Source organism: Ursus americanus, chromosome 34 (genome assembly GCF_024610735.1).
Source record: "Ursus americanus isolate L20-20 chromosome 34, mUrsAme1.1.p, whole genome shotgun sequence".
Classification (NCBI taxonomy): Eukaryota; Metazoa; Chordata; class Mammalia; order Carnivora; family Ursidae; genus Ursus; species Ursus americanus.
The window spans coordinates 22,920,100-22,934,054 of record NC_142160.1 but is presented as its reverse complement, the minus strand read 5'-3'; the positions used below and the strand labels follow the sequence as shown (position 1 = coordinate 22,934,054).

General features: G+C 44.1%; 1 protein-coding gene across 2 annotated transcripts in view; it reads left to right on the top strand.

Moving 5' to 3' along the window:
• Nucleotides 1–13,955, top strand: part of FRMD3 (FERM domain containing 3) — a 287,242-nt gene that overhangs the window by 18,855 nt on the left and 254,432 nt on the right. The window lies entirely within an intron of this gene.

The window sequence follows — 13,955 nt, the reverse complement described above, 5'->3', positions numbered from 1 at the left end:
TAGGTGCTGAGGCAGAAACACTTTCTGGCATTGAATCCTAACGAAAGCTGTGCATGAAATTAAAGTCAAGAGGTTCAGCGATTCTTTTTCTGTTAATGAACGAGGGGAGAGAAAGCAACCCTTCAGCAATCAGCCATATGGCTCACCTGTTTCTTAGTCTTTCCCGGCTCTCCAAAGGGCCCCACAGGGCTTGTGAGTCTTTTTCTTTTTGTTGCATCATATTTTGCAAAATACCTGAGAGCCATTGTCACCGTTCCGAGTGGCCAGGGACAGCTCAGTTCCATCCATTTTTCTACCCCGAGAGCTCCAAGCGAGAGCAGTCAGAAGCCTAACGAGCCCCCTCGTCATGGCAAACTCCGTCTGTGGCTGCGCCGTCTCCAGGCCTCACTAGCTTCCCTGCCTCTTCGGCTCTTTGGGCATCAATCGAGCCTCTTGTTATAAATCTATACAGTGCATTATATTTTGTAAAATGCTTCATATTCACTTTACTGGTCATTTTCCAAGTAAGTCACTAAGTAGGGAAGAAAGAGAACTCAGAGGAACCCAGGCCCAGCACCCCTGCTTATCCTAGAGAGTGAGTCCCGGCCAGGGCAGCCTTCTTAATGAGGGACCAAGTGCAACCCTCTTAATGAGGCTTGGTGCTATTCAGCATCTCACATCTATTTTTTTTTTTTAAACAGCTTTATTGGGATATAATACACATACCGTACGATACATTATTTGTTTGTTTTTAGAAAGATTTTATTTATTTATTTATTAGAGAGAGAGTGTGTGCATGAGCAGGGGAGGGGCAGAGGGAGAGGGAGAAGCAGACTTGCCACTGAGTGTGGAGCCTGATGCAGGACTTGATTCCAGGGCCCTGAGATCATGATCTGACCTGAAGTCAGACTCTCAACGGACTGAGCCCCCCAAGCGCCCTACAGCTCACCCATTTGAAGTGATTACACACTCTGTAGGTAATTCTGCGACAGCACACATCAGAGTTGTGCAGCCATCACCACAGTCAAACTTAGAACATTTCATCACCCCCCAAAGAAACCCCAGACCTCTTAGTTGTCCCTCCCTCAACCCCTGCATTTCTCCCATCCCTATGCAAGCGCCGATCGACTTTCTGTCTCTCTCATACAATTTGTGTCTGGCGTCTTTCAATTAGCTTAATGTTCTCCAGTTTCTTCATGTTGTAGTGTGTAGCCATACTTCATTTCTTTTTCTTGCCAAGTCGTATTCCATCGTATGGCTGTGCCATAGTGTGTTTACCCATTCGTTGGTTGCTGGACATTTGGGTCGTTTCCATATTTTGGCTGTTATGGATAATGTTGCTAGGAACATCGTGTACAAGTTTTTATGTGGACATTTGTTTTCATTTACCTCGGAGCAGAATCGCTGGGTCATGTGGTGACTCTGCGTTTACCTTTTGGAGGGACTGGCAGACAGTTCACCACAGTGGCTGCGCCATTTTGCATTTCCTCCCTGCAGCGTATGAGGGTTCCAATGACTCACGTGCTTGCCAGTAACACTTGTTACTATCTGACTTTTTTTTTTCTCCTTTTTGATTATAGTCATCCTAGTGGGTATGAGGTGGTGAAGTGGATTTGCAGTCTGGCTTGGGTTTGGCTTTTCCTGATGGCGTCAACCAGCATCTGGACAATACGTTTTTCCTAGGCTGCTGGACATTCTGTTTGGGGTTAACACTTGAACAGGTGAGGAGAGCTTGGCTGTTTCTGGAGCCCCTTTCTCCTCAGGCAGCTTCATGTCCATGGGCCATCTGTCACCCTGGAGCCTCTCCACCTGTAGGGCTGTTGGGTGGTGGTCCGTGACTAGACCACTGCCCCCCCTTTCCCTCGGTGAGCCACTTTCAGAGCTGGCCTTCTGTTTCATGGCCATTTTTCATATCACATCGTCTACAAGAAAATGGAGATTTAAAGCAATTTGCTTTTTAAAGTCAGTTATAGAAGTTGTCCTGTCATACCTACAGCTGAAGTCACGAAAGTTTCTAAGGTCGCGGTGTTTTGGTGAAGACCCTGTACATCGAGCCCACAGCACTGAAGAAGGGGTGTGTTTTCCAAGAAATGAATAGGTTAGCAGAGCCAAACCTTTAGGGTAAGTTTTATTTTTTTCAATGTAATTTTTTAACATTCTTTATTTTGAGGCGTAGGTTCACACACAGTTGTAAAAAGTAATACCGAGAGATCCCATCCTTGGAACGGCTTAACTGTGGGAGAAGATGATTTACTGAGGGACTGGAAAATAAGTCTGGAAGAGTGCCAAGCATTCAAACTATTTCTGCTGCCATCAGTTTCCTGCTTTTCCCAGGCCCAGGACCATATAACCCAACCTTCAGACGAGCTGCTCCCGAGGAGGGGATGTTTACTGACAGAGACCATTCTGCTTTGTGATTTATTTTAGTTTAAAGGAGACCAACCTAATAACACCATCCCTCCCTTCTTCTCGGCCCCATTCTTAAGGGTCGGTTGCTGCTGTTGAATCTTTCTGGCCTTGGCTGCTAATCCGTCAGACTTTCAAAGGCAATTAAACCTGCCAAAGATCTCATTTTAACTTAGACCTACCCACACAGGGGACATAAAAACCCTCGAAATGAGGCAAAGAGTATACGTGAGCTAAAGATGCTACAATTGGTCGGTGTAATACCTGGCGTATCATTTGAGTTTGATGCTCTCGTTAATTCTCTGCATATTTATAAAGTTATAACTCTGTGTTAGGCACTGCTTGAGGTGCTAGGGACACAGTTAGAGAACCAAACACATGGAAATGCCTGCCCTCATGGAGCTTGTATTCTCCGGAATATAATTATTATATGTACTGTATTCTCTGGAACAATATCGTGCTGTACATTATAACCTCAGGACTCAATCATCTTATAAGTGGAAGTCTGTAGCTTTTGACCCCCTTCACTCCCATCTCCCACCCCCTGCCCCCTACCTCTAATAACCATCAGTCCATTCTCTTTATCTGTGAAGTTTTGTGTTTTTTTTTAAGATTCCATATGTAAGTGAGATCATACAGTATTTGTCATTTTCTGTCTGATTTATTTCACTTAGTATAATACCTTCAAGGTCCATTCATGTTGTTGCAAATGGCAGGATTTCCCTCTTTCTCATGGCTGAATTATATTCCTGTGTGTGTGTGTATGTGTGTGTGTACACCACACCTTTATTCATTTATCTGTCAGTGGACACCTAGGTTGTTTTCATGTCATGGCTGTTGTGAATAATGCTGTAATAGCATGGGGTTACGAGTATCTTTTAGAGATAGTGGATTATATGGTAGGCTCTGTGATTATCTGTGGGGAGAACATTCCAAGCAGAAGCAACAGCCAGTGCAAAGGCCCTGGGGTAGGTTTGTAACTGACTTGAGAGAACAGTAAGAGTTGACTGAACAAGTGGAAGAGTGGATGAGTTGGAAGAGGCGTTAAGATCTGTCCTATGGGGATTGTAGGCCAATGTAAACTTAATATGTGTTGATTAAGAATATTCAGAAAATTAATCAGTGAACTTTTTTTTAACAATTGAAGCATGTCATGCATACAGAAAAGTATGCAAAATTATAAGTGTACAGCATGACACATTTTTATAAAGTGAACAGTTTTGGGTGACATCACCCAGATCCAGAAACACAGCATGGCTGGCATCTCAGAAGCCCTCCTTGTGCCTCCTCTCAGGCACTGTTCCCAGAGGGTGACCACCAGCCTGGCTTCTAACACTATGGGTTAGTCATGCTCATTGTTGAATTTCATATAATTTTCCATAAAAAGCATTGTGCGGTATGCACTCTGCTGTCTTCTTGCATCTGGTCCCTCCCTTATGCTTAGCGTTATGTTTTTGAGATTTATCCTTGTTGCTGCTTATAGTTAGAATTCTTTAATTGTCATTGACATATGGGAGTCAGTTGTATGAATATGATATTATTTAGTTACTTACAAAAAAAGATTTTATTTATTCATTTCAGAGAGAGAGAGAGAGAAAGAGAGAGAGAGAGAGAGTGGGGAGGGGTAGAGGGAGAAGGAGAGAGAGAATCTGAAGCAGACTCCGTGCTCAGCTTGATCCCATGACCCTGAGATCATGACCTGAGCCAAAATCAAGAGTTGGATGCTTAACTGATTGAACCACCCAGGTGCCCCAATTACTTTTTCTACTATTGCTGGATATTTAGGTTGTTTCCAGTTTGGGCCATTACAACCTGCTTTGTTAGCTTTAACTTTTTAAATTTTTAAATAAGTAATAAACTCCTAAGTGTCACAAAGCCAGCCAAATAGTTAGGGGATTTTGGAGTGTTTGGAAAAGAGTTGCAAACATTTGAGAACAAGACAGGCCTGACTATTCCCTGACTTGTCCAGGGATAAGGTTGTTGGCTCAAGAGGGCAGAGCTGGCCAGCAACGCAGTTGCCCACAGGACGAGCTGTGCAGTGGACATACATCACGGGTTGGTGTGGTTTCCTCAAGCCATCGTTGGGACGCTCTACCTTTCCCTTTGACATTCCTCTAGCAGATGTTTGTCTTTGTGTTCCAGAGTGGTGGGTCCTCTTCCACAGCCGTGATCCATGGGGTCACGGAGACCCTGTGTTCTTTAAACCTGTAAACCCACAATGCAGGAAAACTGTATTTTTTTAGGCCACACGCTTCCCACATCCAAGGAAGGAACGTAAGGACATAGACAACTCAAGGTACAATCTGCCCAGAGAAGGGAAGATGTTCGCGAGTGTTCTTTGTGAGGTGCCCAAGCACTACCACAAGCAGATCCCTTTTTGATGATTTTGAAGTTGACCTTTATGAAAGCTTGGTCCTTCGGCTGCAAAGGCAGACCGGGTATACTCTGCAGCTGTGGAGTCATGAGGCAGAAATCTGATCACTTTTTTAGGAGGATGTTGGTGGCTCTCCCGTCTCTCTGTGCCCTTTTGGGCCACCTGTCCTGTCACCCCTCTGCTCAGCCAGCATGAGCTCCCGCCCCCCATCTGCGAGCCATCCTCTCAGTAAACAACATGGCCCCAGCTGCCCATCTGGCGGCCTCAGCACTTGGCTAATCTTGGAACACACCTGAGCACAAATGGGGCTTACACAGCCTCTGTGTCCTTCTTGAGCACTTCTCGATTCAACTGAAGGGGACGTTCCTCCCTGTGGACTCATTCTAACCTGAGCAGCCCAAGAAGACAAAGCAGGTAGACTGAGGAAATTAGTAGGACAGAGAAAGCAAGAGAGAAGGCAGCCTTCTAAGCTGGCAATTCTGAGTGTTCTCACCTGTTTATAGATGTATGCTGTATTTTCCCAATAACACGGCTATTTCAAGACTGTTCCATTGCTACTATGACAATTGTTGTAAAATACTGCTTTCACGGTGTATTATTGTAGGAGGGGTGTTCTCCTTCTTCCATGTGGGAGAAATTCTTGCGACAGGAATAGATACCTGGCACAGAGTAGATGTGTGGAAATTGTTTGCTAAAAGAATGAGTAAGGAGAGTATGTCTTTGCATGTCTTGTAGTAACTCTGACATTCACTATATTAGGGTCTCCTGAACCCAATATTCTTGTCTTTTGACTGTCTCAGTCGGACCACCCAACATCTAGACTTGCTGTCATTCATTCATTCACTTATTTATTTGTTTATCAAATGTTTACTGTGAAAGGCACTACGAGAGGATCTTGGGAAACAGCAGCGAACAAGATAACATAAGCTCATTGCACGTATATGTGAGAGGGGAGAGGCTGACAATAACCAATCACTTATACACAAATTTTTTTGATAGACGGTGATGAATTCTATGTGGAAAAATAAAGTGGGTAAGGGGGATTAGAGAATGAAGTAGAGTAAGGAGGAGGTAGTGTTCTTTATGGGGGTGGCCTGGGAAGGTCTCTCTCGTCAAACAAGGTGATATTTGAACAGGGCCTGAAGGAAATGAGGATAGAGACAAGTGGATATCTGGGAGAAAAACAGTCCAGGAAAAGAAAAGAGTTTGAAAGGTCTTGAAACTGAAGGGAGTGTGGTATGTTTGAGGACCGTGAGGGAGTGCAGTGATCAAGAGGAGAGGCCAGGAGAGGAGCCCACAGAGGTGGTGGCAGGTCAACCCTGAAAAGTCTTACAGGCCACCAAAGCACTGTAGAAGCCATTGGAAGGTTTTGGTAGAGGATGGCATGGTCAGACCTATGTCTTTTGAGATGATAGCTCAGCTGCTGTGTGAGGGTAGGCTTAGGGCAACAGAGCAAGAGTAGGAAGACCAGTGAGGAGGCCGGTGCACGACTCCAGGTGAGAGATGTTCCCTTGTGTGGCGAGAAGTTTTGAACACCCAAGGCTGCCAGAATGTTCAGTGGTCCAGAATACACTATTCTACTTTTGTGTGAATTTCAAGCCTAGGAGGGAACACCATCTTGGCTTTGCAGAGGGAGCTGGCAAAGGCTTCCCTGAGCTGCAGCCCCCTACCCACTTCTTGTCCGAGGGCCATCACCACGGAGCACTACAGGGCGCAAACCCCAGAAAAACAGTGTAGCATCTGGGTGTCATCAGCCCTTGGTGCACACCCAAAATTACAGTAGGACCCCAAGTATATCCTCCTCCTTCACCCCCACCCCCACTGCCACCAGCTGCAGGGCAGCCCCCTCCTCTAAGCGGCAGGAGAGTTTCACCCAGCGTAATCACACAGAGCGTCCACAAGCCAGAGTTCCTCCTTTCCCTTCTTGCCAAAATAAGTTGGGCCTTTTCTTTCTTCCTTTTTTAATTGAGATATAATTTACATATAAGACTGTGTAGCTTTTAGGCGTACAACATATTGAGTTGACTTGTTACATTTCTATATTGCAGTATGATTACCACCATTCACATAGTAGTTAGCTAACAACTGTCATGTCACCTAGCTATCATTTCTTTTCTTTTTTTGTGATGAGAACACTGAAGATCTAGTCTCTTATCGATTTTGAAGTCTATAATAGACAATATCGTTGGCTGTAATCACTCTGCTTTGCATTACCTCTCCAGAACTTATACGTCTTCTAGTCATAAGTTTGTATCCTTAAACAACATCCCCCTCTATTCCCTAACCCCCATCCTTGGTAACTCCCATTCTACTCTCTTTTTTAATGAGTTCAGCTTTTTTAGATTTCACATGTTAGTGATATCACATCATGTCTTTCTGTGTCTGACTTATTTCATATAGCATGGTGCCCTCAAGGTCCATCCGTGTTGTTGCAAATGGCAGGCTAGCGTCCTTTCTCATTGCTGAATAATATCCCACAGCATATATATATACATATACCACATCTTTATTCATTCGTCCATTGATGGACACTTTGGTTGTTTCCATACCTTAGCTCTTGTGAATAATGCTGCAATAAACAGGGGAGTACAGATATTTTTCGATATCTTGTTTTCACTTCCTTTGTCTATATGCCCAGAAGCTGACTCCTATGGTAGTTCTCTTTTAATTTTTTGAGGGACCGGCCTCCATACTGTTTTCCATAGTGATTGAACCAATTTACATTCCCACCAAAAGTGCACAAGGGTTCCCTTTTCTCCACATCCTCACTGACACTTGTGACCTCTTGTCTTCTCATGATTCTTACATGTGTGAGGTGGAGTTGGGCCTTTTCTGTCCATGCCTTCGATGAAGTCAACGGTGGTGCCATTTTCCTCGGACTTCTCTGGGTCTGGACTCACCTGGTTCACTTCGCTGCGGGACGTGTAGCTCTCGCGTGTCCGCCATTCCAAGCCTTAGGTCTAGCTTACGGCGCTTCATTTCACCATTTGGATTCTGTATTACCTCTCTGTTGCTGCATGACTACATCCTGAGCGCCTTAAAGCAACACCTGTTAATCAGCTCTGGAGGCCGGAGGTCTGGCGGGCTCAGCTGGATTCTGTGCTCAGGGAATCACAGAGCCTCACTCAAGGCTGGGCTCAGCAGGGCTTTTAGCCCCAGGCTCAGAGGAAGGATCTGTTTCCAAGGCCACTCATGTTGGCGGTAGACTCCACTTCTTGGTGGATGTAGGACTGAAGTCCCCATTTTCTTGGCTCTTGGCTGGGAGCTACTCTCAGCTTCTAGAGGTCACCCACATTCCTTGTCAGGTGGCCCCCTCCATCTTCAGGCCAGCCATGGTGCACCAAATCCCTGTCATGCTTCGAGTCTCTCTGACTCTCCTGCTACCGGCTGGAGAAGGCCGTCTGCTTTTCAGGGCTCATGTGATTATGCTTGGCTCACCTGGGTAATCCAAGGACAGTCTCTCTATCTGGAGGTCAGCTGTGCCATGTAGCACACGGCAGTGAGCTCTCCTCGTAGTTACAGCTCTGGGGACTAGGGCAGGACCTCACTAGGGGCCATTTTAGAAATTCTGCCTATCTTGACAGATGCTTTTGCTTCCAGTATCATGGTATCACATATGTGTCTTGCCCGCATGACAGGCATGCCTTGGCAATTACTACAGTGCTCTTGTATTTCCAGGACCCGAGTTCCTTCTTTTTTAGAGAGACTGTTGGCATTCTGAAGCCCCTCGCTGCCCCAGAACCTGGCATAGCAATCACACATCAGTGCCTAGTGTTTCTGTCTAACTCTGAATGGCAGGGCACCCAGGAAATTCCGGCTTATTATATCATTATATGATCATTAAAGTTCTCATTAAGGCTAACATTTTGAGGCCTGAGATAGTCAGGGTACTTTTGGGGTTTGATTTAGAGTCTTCTGAATCATAAAGTATGAGTTCCCGTGAACCTGCTTTTATCCATCACAGCCAATTTTCTGATAACTTACCAACTCGGCCGAAACCTCCCACGATTGCGAGCTCATTACTTATAATGCAGTGTGTTCCATTTTTGGACTGGTCTTTGGATTAAAAAATTCACACCAAATGCCTCTTTTCTCTTATAAATTATGGTTATTCAGTACGTGTAGAGGCAGATATCAAGTCTTGGAATATCTCTTCTCCAGCTAGACTCCAGCTTTGACAGGCGCCCTGGCACATTATGTTCGCTGCTGGTGCTGGCTACACCTTCAGAATGCGAGCTCTGTCAGGGGTGGGAAGCTTCTCTGTCGTACTCACTTCTGTATCCCTGGCTCCTAGCACACCGCATCATCCGTAGTGGGTACCAATAAACATTTATTGATGGGATGGTCTCTCCTTTGGAGCCGAGATGTCTGCCCAGGTGACATTGTTGAGTCTTGTGAGCCATCCCCGGTCTCTACCTAGAAACAGTTAATGCTTTCTGCCTTAAATCCTTTCCAGAACAAGGCGCATAGATAGATAAATAAAACCAGTTAACGATTCAGGCACTTGAGGGAAGTTGCTTTCATAAGTAACAAATTTCGGTGCTTGATTTAAATCGTCCCTCATTTAGTGTGTGAGAAGAGGGAGGTAAATCCATTACAGAGGAAAAAGGATCATATTAAACTTGGAATTGGTTTTCCTTCTCCTGTCTCTCAAGTGCAGGGAGTCACTTAATCAGATGCATTTCTCGATGCGGGCACTTGCTGCAGAGCTAGAAACGAACCCCCACTAACAGTAAGAAATTCCTCCCAAGGAAAATAGATGTGATTGCCTTGCTGTTGGGTACCTGGCAATCACCTTATTAGAGGCAGCAAATCTGGGTCTTCATGGTGGTTATCTGCTGCAATAGTCGAACATTACTGCTTGGTTTAAAATGCGTGGTTTTGAATAATGTAGTTATTGACACATGGGTCTCATTTTTCTACAGGAAGAATGTAGGTAATTTTATCAGCAAGAGATTGCAGGTTATAGCCACTAGCTCAGGAGCTCAGCTCTGTAAAACCTGAATGTATTACAATGCTCCCATGAAAGAACATTCCACATTTATAAAAATTTCAGGGTGTAGTTCTACTCTCTGAAAAATTAATGCAATACCTTGTATGTAAAATAAGAGGGCCTGCCTCATCCTCGTAGCACTTATCTTTCCCCCTTTCAACAGATATTTACTGATTCCTGTGATACGTAAAGAAGTGCAGTTTTTAGGATTTTCATGGAAGATCTCTAGTTGTATCTTAGAAGATCTGCAAAAAAGCAATTACAGAAAAGTTGTTTATTATCTCTTAATGTTTGATAAACATCAGAATAAACTAGATTGGTTTGTTTTTGATGACTTTTATCTGGACATAGCATATTTCACACATATTATGCAAATCAGTTTTTAAAATAGAGCTCACCATGCTAAGGAGGGGATTTGGGTTGTTTAATTCTTTATTTGTTATCTTTCCCCAAAGTGTGACTAATAATTATCTGACAGATAATTACAGAGCACTGAACTGTAAGTTATAAAGTGCTAGAGAGAAGCTAACCTTTATTCTGCACTCTTCTTCTGTCTTCCAAATGCATATTTTGCTGTCTCTAGATTTTTGCACGTTGCTAGAGTCCAAAGAATATATTCATTCTGTAACCTTTTTAGCCAACTGCGTAGATGAATTAATTGACATCCAGCAAACGTGCGCTGGGCCTTCCCTTTGTTTAGATAACAGCACTAGAGATGGAGAGAAGGAAACACACCGTAAGAGAGAGAGCAGCCTTACCTTAAAAATTCGTTGTTGTTGTTGTGGGGAGAACATTTAAGATCTACTTTCTTAGCAAATTTGAGGTATAAAATACAGTGTTGTTAACTGTAGTCACCAGGCTATACGTGGGATCCTCAGAGCATATTCCACTTATAACTGCAAGTTTGAATCCTTTGACCAACGTCTTCTAGTCCAGCTCCTTCGCAACCACCAATCTGTTTCTTTGAGTTCGGTTTTGTCAGATTCCACATACGGGTGAGATCAGAGAGTATTTTCTTGCTCTGGCTTATTTTACTTAGTATCACGCCCTCAAGTTTTCTCCATTTTGGCACAAGTGGCAGGATTTCCTTCTTTTGTATGGCTGAATAATGTTCTCACTCCCTGGGCGTGATCCCGGCGTTGTGGGATCGAGCCCCACATCAGGCTCTTCTGCTGTGAGCCTGCTTCTTCCTCTCCCACTCCCCCTGCTTGTGTTCCCTCTCTCGCTGGCTGTCTCTATCTCTGTCAAATAAATAAATAATTAAAAAAAAAAATGTTCTCACTCCCTGGGCGCCTGGGTGGCTCAGTTGGTTGAGCGGCTGCGTTCAGCTCAGGTCATCATCCCAGGGTCCTGGGATCGAGTCCCATGTCGGGTTCCTTGCTCAGCGGGGAGCTTGCCTCTCCCACTGCTTGTGCTCTCTCTGTGTCTCTCTCTATGACAAATAAATACATAAAATCTTTAAAAAAAATATTCTCTCTCCCTTTCTATCCCATTGTCTTTATCCACTCATCCGTTGATGGACAGTTAGGTTGTTTCCATGTCTTGTCTGTTTCAAATAATGCTGCCGTTAACATGGGGCTGCAGATACCTCTTTGAGATAGTGATTTCGTAGAGGGGAGCCTTACCTTTAATGAGTCTGTAGACCAGTTGTTCTCAAAGTGTGCTCTTACCCCAATATGGACATTGTGTGTGCACGTGGGCGTGCACTGTGTACATGCTGACAGCCCTAGGGTAGGGTAGTAAACGGACATTCAGAATGATTTCAATAAAATTAATAGGCTTATTTTTTAGGGCAGTTTTATGTATATGGAAAAATTGTACGGGAAGTACGGAGTTCAGCTCTACCCTTTCCTTCCTGTCCCTGCTCTCCCCTATTATTAAAATTTTGCATTAGTGTAGTACATTTGTTATAATTGATGAATCAATATGGATGCACTATTGTTCACTGAAGCCATAGTTCAGTTCGGGTTCACTCTTCCTGTTGTGTAGTTCTCTTGGTGTTGATCAGGGATAATGTCATAAATCCACCATTACTGTATTATAAAGAATAGTGTTAAAATCCTGTTTCCTGCCTACTCATCCCTTCCTTCCTCTTCCCAGACCCTTGGCAACCACTGAGCTTTTTACTCTTCTTCCCACAGTTTTGCCTTTTCAAGGCTGTCATATAGTTGGGCTCATTCATACCTATGTTCTTTTCCTCAGCAATGTGCATTTAAAGTTCTTCCATGTCTTTTTGTGGCTCGATAGCTCATTTCTTCTTCATCACTGAATAATATTTCATTGTCTGGATGTGCTCTGGTTATCTGTTCACCTGTTGAAGGATATCTTGGTTGCTCCCAACTTTTGGCAATTATGAATGAAACTTCTAGAAGCGTTCATGTGCAGGTTTTTATGTGGATATGTTTTCAGCTCACTTGAGTCACTACTAAGGAGCACAACTGCTGGATTGTAGTAAGATTTAGGTTTGCAGAAACTGCCAGACTGTCCTTCAGAGTGACTACCATTTCACATTTCTACCAACAGTGAAGGAGTTCCTGTTGCTCCATATCCCCACCAGCATCCGGCGCCGTCGGCATTTTGGATTTTAGCTAATGGGTGTGTGGCGGGACCTCCTTGTAGGGTGATTTTGACAAAGCACACAAGGCATGTGACCCTTACAAGTGCACTGCACGGATGGGCAGGGGTAGAAAGCTGTGAGATACTGATGCATTCTGAGCCCTGCATGGTTCAGCAAATAATTTTCCTCCTCCTCATTTTTGCTCATGAATGCAGCTGTTTTCAGTCAAGTGTCAGACACAGTGAGTGCTCTCTGAGGCCCCCTCATCAATGCCCCTGGTCAAGCTGAGTTTTTTCTTCTACAGCTTATCCTTCACACTTCCTCAGTTTTGAAGAGGCAGCCCTGTTGGGGTTTTTATCTTACTGTCAGTGCAGTGAGTTTGCAGCTGATTTGGCCTCAGGGGAGAAACATCTTGCTGTAAGATGTCTTCCGCTGTCATTTTGGACAGTACCTCACCCAGAGTTTTGTTTACATAGACAGTCCCATGGCGCTAGCTCAGTTGAGTTTGCGTTGGTGCCCTGAGGACCGTCGGTGTTGGCAACAGTCATGCTCATCAACTTCACCGACTCTACCTGTTTCAGTAAGATTTTTTGCATCGTAGTGGTAAAAACCAAAGACCCAGTAAGCCTACAAGGAGATTGCCACGTTAGACATAACACATACGCCTTGTCCATCATGCTTGATTGCTGACCTCTGTTTGAAGACCTAACATGGCAGATCTTATGGTAAACCCTTTCTTTATGTCACAGATATGTCTTCTCAGTTTTACCCCATTAATAATGATAATATTAGTTGGCAGAGGGTGCCAGGAGTCTTGTCTTGGAGCTGTTTTTACATGGCAAGTGCACTATTTGTTTCAAATATATGTAGAGTTGACCACCCAACAACGGGAAAGGGGAGAGTTAGAGGCGTCGGCCCCTATGGAGTGGGAAATCTGCATGTAACTTTTGACTCCCCCAAAACTTAATTACTAATGGCCTACTGTTGACCAGAAGCCTTGCTGATAGCCTAAACAGCCAATTAACATATATTTTGTATGTTATATGTATTATACACTGTATTCTTACAGTAACGTAAGCTTGAGAAAAGGAAATGTTACGAAGAAAATCCTAAGGGAGAGAAAAATACATTTACAGTATGGAACAGTAATTATCCGATGAAATCTGTGTCTAAGCAGAGCCATGTAGTTCACACCCGTTGTTTGGGGGTCAACTGGGTATGGCTCTGAGGGTCAATACTGTCAGAGTGTTCTAGGCCAGCACTGCCCAATAAAACTTGCCTGGCGATGGAAATGTCCTGCACCATCCAGGATGGGAACCACTAGCCACATGTGCTTACCGAGCATTTGAAATGCAGCTAGTATGACCGAGGAAGTATATTTTTCATTTTATTTAGTTTTAATTAATTTGAATGTAACTGTAAGGAGCCCCCTGTGGCTAGCGGCTGAGGAACGTAGGGGGAGCGCGTAAACTGCCTGGCAAGTGGCTCTCTCTTCCCTTCGGCGGAATTACAGGGATTTTACGGGACATGTAACTAAACTCAATCTGAAAGAAATTAAATCTGGAAAAAATCCATCATGGAGTTTGAGGTGACTCCTTAAAAACGCTTCTTGATTTGATTTTCTGTATCAAGTCGGGCCTTTATGG